Source organism: Oncorhynchus mykiss, chromosome 1 (genome assembly GCF_013265735.2).
Source record: "Oncorhynchus mykiss isolate Arlee chromosome 1, USDA_OmykA_1.1, whole genome shotgun sequence".
NCBI classification, from domain to species: Eukaryota; Metazoa; Chordata; class Actinopteri; order Salmoniformes; family Salmonidae; genus Oncorhynchus; species Oncorhynchus mykiss.
In genome coordinates, this window is record NC_048565.1 from 93,311,004 (window position 1) to 93,318,503 (window position 7,500).

Sequence of the window (7,500 nt, forward strand, 5' to 3'; positions counted from 1 at the left end):
GTAGATACTGGTACCCTGAACCCCTCCTCAACACAGTAGATACTGGTACCCTGAACCCCTCCTCCCCAAGGTAGACACTGGTACCCTGAACCCCTCCTCACCACGGTAGATACTGGTACCCTGAACCCCTCCTCAACACGGTAGATACTGGTACCCTGAACCCCTCCTCACCACGGTAGATACTGGTACCCTGAACCCCTCCTCACCACAGTAGATACTGGTACCCTGAATCCCCCCTCCCCTCCTCAACACGGTAGATACTGGTACCCTGAACCCCTCCTCCCCTCCTCACCACGGTAGATACTGGTACCCTGAACCCCTCCTCACCACGGTAGACATTGGTACCCTGAACCCCTCCTCACCACGGTAGATACTGGTACCCTGAACCCCTCCTCACCACGGTAGATACTGGTACCCTGAACCCCTCCTCACCACGGTAGACATTGGTACCCTGAACCCCTCCTCACCACGGTAGATACTGGCACCCTGAACCCCTCCTCAACACAGTAGATACTGGTACCCTGAACCCCTCCTCCCCTCCTCAACAAGGTACATACTGGTACCCTGAACCCCCCATCAACATGGTAGATACTGGTACCCCTCACCACCCCTCACCACTGTAGATACTGGTACCCTGAACCCCTCCTCACCACGGTAGATACTGGTACCCTGAACCCCTCCTCAACACGGTGGATACTGGTACCCTGAACCCCCCCTCATCCCCGGTAGATACTGGTACCCTGAACCCCTCCTCACGACAGTAGATACTGGTACCCTGAACCCCTCCTCCCCTCCTCACCACGGTAGATACTGGTACCCTGAACCCCTCCTCCCCTCCTCAACACAGTAGATACTGGTACCCTGAACCCCTCCTCCCCAAGGTAGACACTGGTACCCTGAACCCCTCCTCACCACGGTAGATACTGGTACCCTGAACCCCTCCTCAACACGGTAGATACTGGTACCCTGAACCCCTCCTCCCCACGGTAGATACTGGTACCCTGAACCCCTCCTCAACACAGTAGATACTGGTACCCTGAACCCCTCCTCCCCAAGGTAGACACTGGTACCCTGAACCCCTCCTCACCACGGTAGATACTGGTACCCTGAACCCCTCCTCAACACGGTAGATACTGGTACCCTGAACCCCTCCTCCCCACGGTAGATACTGGTACCCTGAACCCCTCCTCAACACGGTAGATACTGGTACCCTGAACCCCTCCTCCCCACAGTAGATACTGGTACCCTGAACCCCTCCTCAACACAGTAGATACTGGTACCCTGAACCCCTCCTCACCACGGTAGATACTGGTACCCTGAACCCCTCCTCAACACAGTAGATACTGGTACCCTGAACCCCTCCTCCCCAAGGTAGACACTGGTACCCTGAACCCCTCCTCACCACGGTAGATACTGGTACCCTGAACCCCTCCTCAACACGGTAGATACTGGTACCCTGAACCCCTCCTCACCACGGTAGATACTGGTACCCTGAACCCCTCCTCACCACAGTAGATACTGGTACCCTGAACCCCCCCTCCCCTCCTCAACACGGTAGATACTGGTACCCTGAACCCCTCCTCCCCTCCTCACCACGGTAGATACTGGTACCCTGAACCCCCCCTCCCCTCCTCACCACGGTAGATACTGGTACCCTGAACCCCTCCTCAACACGGTAGATACTGGTACCCTGAACCCCTCCTCCCCACGGTAGATACTGGTACCCTGAACCCCTCCTCCCCACGGTAGATACTGGTACCCTGAACCCCTCCTCAACACGGTAGATACTGGTACCCTGAACCCCTCCTCCCCACGGTAGATACTGGTACCCTGAACCCCTCCTCCCCTCCTCACCACAGTAGATACTGGTACCCTGAACCCCCCCTCCCCTCCTCAACACGGTAGATACTGGTACCCAGAACCACTCCTCCCCTCCTCAACACGGTAGATACTGGTACCCTGAACCCCTCCTCCCCTCCTCACCACGGTAGATACTGGTACCCTGAACCCCTCCACCTCTCCTCACCATGGTAGATACTGGTACCCTGAACCCCTTCTCAACACGGTAGATACTGGTACCCTGAACCCCTCCTCCCCACGGTAGATACTGGTACCCTGAACCCCTCCTCCCCTCCTCACCACTGTAGATACTGGTACCCTGAACCCCTCCTCCCCTCCTCACCACGGTAGATACTGGTACCCTGAACCCCTCCTCCCCACGGTAGATACTGGTACCCTGAACCCCTCCTAAACACGGTAGATACTGGTACCCTGAACCCCTCCTCCCCACGGTAGATACTGGTACCCTGAACCCCTCCTCAACACGGTAGATACTGGTACCCTGAACCCCTCCTCCCCACGGTAGATACTGGTACCCTGAACCCCTCCTCCTCACGGTAGATACTGGTACCCTGAACCCCTCCTCAACACGGTAGATACTGGTACCCTGAACCCCTCCTCCCCACGGTAGATACTGGTACCCTGAACCCCTCCTCCCCTCCTCACCACAGTAGATACTGGTACCCTGAACCCCTCCTCCCCTCCTCAACACAGTAGATACTGGTACCCTGAACCCCTCCTCAACACGGTAGACATTGGTACCCTGAACCCCTCCTCAACACGGTAGATACTGGTACCCTGAACCCCTCCTCAACACGGTAGATACTGGTACCCTGAACCCCCCCTCCCCTCCTCAACACGGTAGATACTGGTACCCTGAACCCCTCCTCCCCTCCTCAACACGGTAGATACTGGTACCCTGAACCCCTCCTCAACACGGTAGATACTGGTACCCTGAACCCCTCCTCAACACAGTAGATACTGGTACCCTGAACCCCTCCTCCCCAAGGTAGACACTGGTACCCTGAACCCCTCCTCAACACGGTAGATACTGGTACCCTGAACCCCCCCTCCCCTCCTCAACACGGTAGATACTGGTACCCTGAACCCCTCCTCCCCTCCTCAACACGGTAGATACTGGTACCCTGAACCCCTCCTCAACACGGTAGATACTGGTACCCTGAACCCCTCCTCCCCACGGTAGATACTGGTACCCTGAACCCCTCCTCAACACGGTAGATACTGGTACCCTGAACCCCTCCTCCCCACAGTAGATACTGGTACCCTGAACCCCTCAACACAGTAGATACTGGTACCCTGAACCCCTCCTCACCACGGTAGATACTGGTACCCTGAACCCCTCCTCAACACAGTAGATACTGGTACCCTGAACCCCTCCTCCCCAAGGTAGACACTGGTACCCTGAACCCCTCCTCACCACGGTAGATACTGGTACCCTGAACCCCTCCTCAACACGGTAGATACTGGTACCCTGAACCCCTCCTCACCACGGTAGATACTGGTACCCTGAACCCCTCCTCACCACAGTAGATACTGGTACCCTGAACCCCCCCTCCCCTCCTCAACACGGTAGATACTGGTACCCTGAACCCCTCCTCACCACGGTAGATACTGGTACCCTGAACCCCCCCTCCCCTCCTCACCACGGTAGATACTGGTACCCTGAACCCCTCCTCAACACGGTAGATACTGGTACCCTGAACCCCTCCTCCCCACGGTAGATACTGGTACCCTGAACCCCTCCTCCCCACGGTAGATACTGGTACCCTGAACCCCTCCTCAACACGGTAGATACTGGTACCCTGAACCCCTCCTCCCCACGGTAGATACTGGTACCCTGAACCCCTCCTCCCCTCCTCACCACAATAGATACTGGTACCCTGAACCCCCCCTCCCCTCCTCAACACGGTAGATACTGGTACCCAGAACCACTCCTCCCCTCCTCAACACGGTAGATACTGGTACCCTGAACCCCTCCTCCCCTCCTCACCACGGTAGATACTGGTACCCTGAACCCCTCCACCTCTCCTCACCATGGTAGATACTGGTACCCTGAACCCCTTCTCAACACGGTAGATACTGGTACCCTGAACCCCTCCTCCCCACGGTAGATACTGGTACCCTGAACCCCTCCTCCCCTCCTCACCACTGTAGATACTGGTACCCTGAACCCCTCCTCCCCTCCTCACCACGGTAGATACTGGTACCCTGAACCCCTCCTCCCCACGGTAGATACTGGTACCCTGAACCCCTCCTCAACACGGTAGATACTGGTACCCTGAACCCCTCCTCCCCACGGTAGATACTGGTACCCTGAACCCCTCCTCAACACGGTAGATACTGGTACCCTGAACCCCTCCTCCCCACGGTAGATACTGGTACCCTGAACCCCTCCTCAACACGGTAGATACTGGTACCCTGAACCCCTCCTCAACACGGTAGATACTGGTACCCTGAACCCCTCCTCCCCACGGTAGATACTGGTACCCTGAACCCCTCCTCCCCTCCTCACCACAGTAGATACTGGTACCCTGAACCCCTCCTCCCCTCCTCAACACAGTAGATACTGGTACCCTGAACCCCTCCTCAACACGGTAGACATTGGTACCCTGAACCCCTCCTCAACACGGTAGATACTGGTACCCTGAACCCCTCCTCAACACGGTAGATACTGGTACCCTGAACCCCCCCTCCCCTCCTCAACACGGTAGATACTGGTACCCTGAACCCCTCCTCCCCTCCTCAACACGGTAGATACTGGTACCCTGAACCCCTCCTCAACACGGTAGATACTGGTACCCTGAACCCCTCCTCACCACGGTAGATACTGGTACCCTGAACCCCTCCTCACCACGGTAGATACTGGTATCCTGAACCCCTCCTCACAGCGGTAAATACTGGTACCCTGAACCCTTCCTCCCCTCCTCAACACGGTAGATACTGGTACCCTGAACCCCTCCTCCCCTCCTCAACACGGTAGATACTGGTACCATGAACATCTCCTCACCTCCTCAACATGGTAGATACTGGTACCCTGAACCCCTCCTCACCACAGTAGATACTGGTACCCTGAACGCCTCCTCACCACGGTAGATACTGGTACCCTGAACCCCTCCTCACCACGGTAGATACTGGTACCCTGAACCCCTCCTCAACACTGTAGATACTGGTACCCTGAACCCCTCCTCCCCTCCTCAACACGGTAGATACTGGTACCCTGAACCCCTCCTCCCCTCCTCACCACGGTAGATACTGGTACCATGAACCCCTCCTCACCACGGTAGATACTGGTACCCTGAACCCCTCCTCCCCACGGTAGATACTGGTACCCTGAACCACTCCTCAACATGGTAGATACTGGTACCCTGAACCCTTCCTCACCCCGGTAGATACTGGTACCCTGAACCCCTCCACCCCTAATCACCACGGTAGATACTGGTACCCTGAACCCCTACTCCCCTCCTCACCACGGTAGATACTGGTACCCTGAACCCGTCCTCAACACGGTAGTTACTGGTACCCTGAACCCCTCCTCACCACAGTAGATACTGGTACCCTGAACCCCTCCTCCCCTCCTCAACACGGTAGATACTGGTACCCTGAACCCCTCCTCACCACGGTAGATACTGGTACCCTGAACCCCTCCTCCCCTCCTCACCACGGTAGATACTGGTACCCTGAACCCCTCATCCCCTCCTCACCACGGTAGATACTGGTACCCAGAACCACTCCTCCCCTCTTCAACACGGTAGATACTGGTACCCTGAAACCCTCCTCCCCTCCTCACCACGGTAGATACTGGTACCCTGAACCCCTCCTCACCACGGTAGATACTGGTACCCTGAACCCTTCCTCCCCTCCTCAACACGGTAGATACTGGTACCCTGAACCCCTCCTCAACACGGTAGATACTGGTACCCAGAACTCCTCCTCCCCTCCTCAACACGGTAGATACTGGTACCCTGAACCCCTCCTCACCACGGTAGATACTGGTACCCTGAACCCCTCCTCCCCTCCTCACCACGGTAGATACTGGTACCCTGAATCCCTCCTCCCCTCCTCACCACGGTAGATACTGGTACCCTGAACCCCTCCTCCCCTCCTCACCACGGTAGATACTGGTACCCTGAACCCCTCCTCACCACGGTAGATACTGGTACCCTGAACCCCTCCTCCCCTCCTCACCACGGTAGATACTGGTACCCTGAACCCCTCCTCCCCTCCTCACCACGGTAGATACTGGTACCCTGAATCCCTCCTCCCCTCCTCACCACGGTAGATACTGGTACCCTGAACCCCTCCTCCCCTCGGTAGATACTGGTACCCTGAACCCCTCCTCACCACGGTAGATACTGGTACCCTGAACCCCTCCTCACCACGGTAGATACTGGTACCCTGAACCCCTCCTCCCCTCCTCAACACGGTAGATACTGGTACCCTGAACCCCTCCTCCCCTCCTCACCACGGTAGATACTGGCACCCTGAACCCCTCCTCCCCTCCTCACCACGGTAGATACTGGTACCCTGAACCACTCCTCCCCTCCTCACCACGGTAGATACTGGTACCCTGAACCCCTCCTCCCCTCCTCACCACGGTAGATACTGGTACCCTGAACCCCTCCTCACCACAGTAGATACTGGTACCCTGAACCCCTCCTCAACACGGTAGATACTGGTACCCTGAACCCCTCCTCACCACAGTACATACTGGTACCCTGAACCCCTCCTCCCCTCCTCACCACGATAGATACTGGTACCCTGAACCCCTCCTCACCACAGTAGATACTGGTACCCTGAACCCCTCCTCACCACGGTAGATACTGGTACCCTGAACCCCTCCTCACCACAGTAGATACTGGTACCCTGAACCCCTCCTCCCCTCCTCACCACGGTAGATACTGGTACTCTGAACCCTTCCTCCCCTCCTCACCACGGTAGATACTGGTACCCTGAACCCCTCCTCACCACAGTAGATACTGGTACCCTGAACCCCTCCTCCCCTCCTCACCACGGTAGATACTGGTACCCTGAACCCCTCCTCCCCACGGTAGATACTGGTACCCTGAACCCCTCCTCCCCACGGTAGATACTGGTACCCTGAACCCCTCCTTCCCTCCTCACCACGGTAGATACTGGTACCCTGAACCCCTCCTCAACACGGTAGATACTGGTACCCTGAACCCCTCCTCCCCACGGTAGATACTGGTACCCTGAACCCCTCCTCCCCTCCTCACCACGGTAGATACTGGTACCCTGAACATCTCCTCACCTCCTCAACACGGTAGATACTGGTACCCTGTTTATGGTCCATGTGAAACTCTCATCTGCTACATTAATTCATCTGAGTGCTACAGTGTCAGACGGACAGCTAGACAGACAGACAGTCAGTATGTCATCCAGCCAGTATGTCAGTCAGTCATCCAGACAGCTAGACAGTCAGTCAGTCCGCTAGATAGAAAGTCAGTCAGCCAGGCAGCTAGACAGATATGCAGCTAGACAGACAGCTAGACAGACAGCCAGACAGACAGCCAGACAGCTAGTCAGTCAGCCAGACAGACAGAAATACAGACAGCTAGACAGACAGATAGTCAGTTAAACAGAGTTTGTGTGTGTGTGTGTGTGTGTCTGTGTGTCTGTGCC

At 56.6% G+C, this 7,500-nt stretch overlaps 1 protein-coding gene across 1 annotated transcript in view; it reads right to left on the bottom strand.

The window, feature by feature from the left end:
* LOC110513667 (dedicator of cytokinesis protein 1) overlaps positions 1-7,500 on the bottom strand; it is a 527,949-nt gene that overhangs the window by 128,599 nt on the left and 391,850 nt on the right. The gene's annotated exons all lie outside the window — the stretch shown is intronic.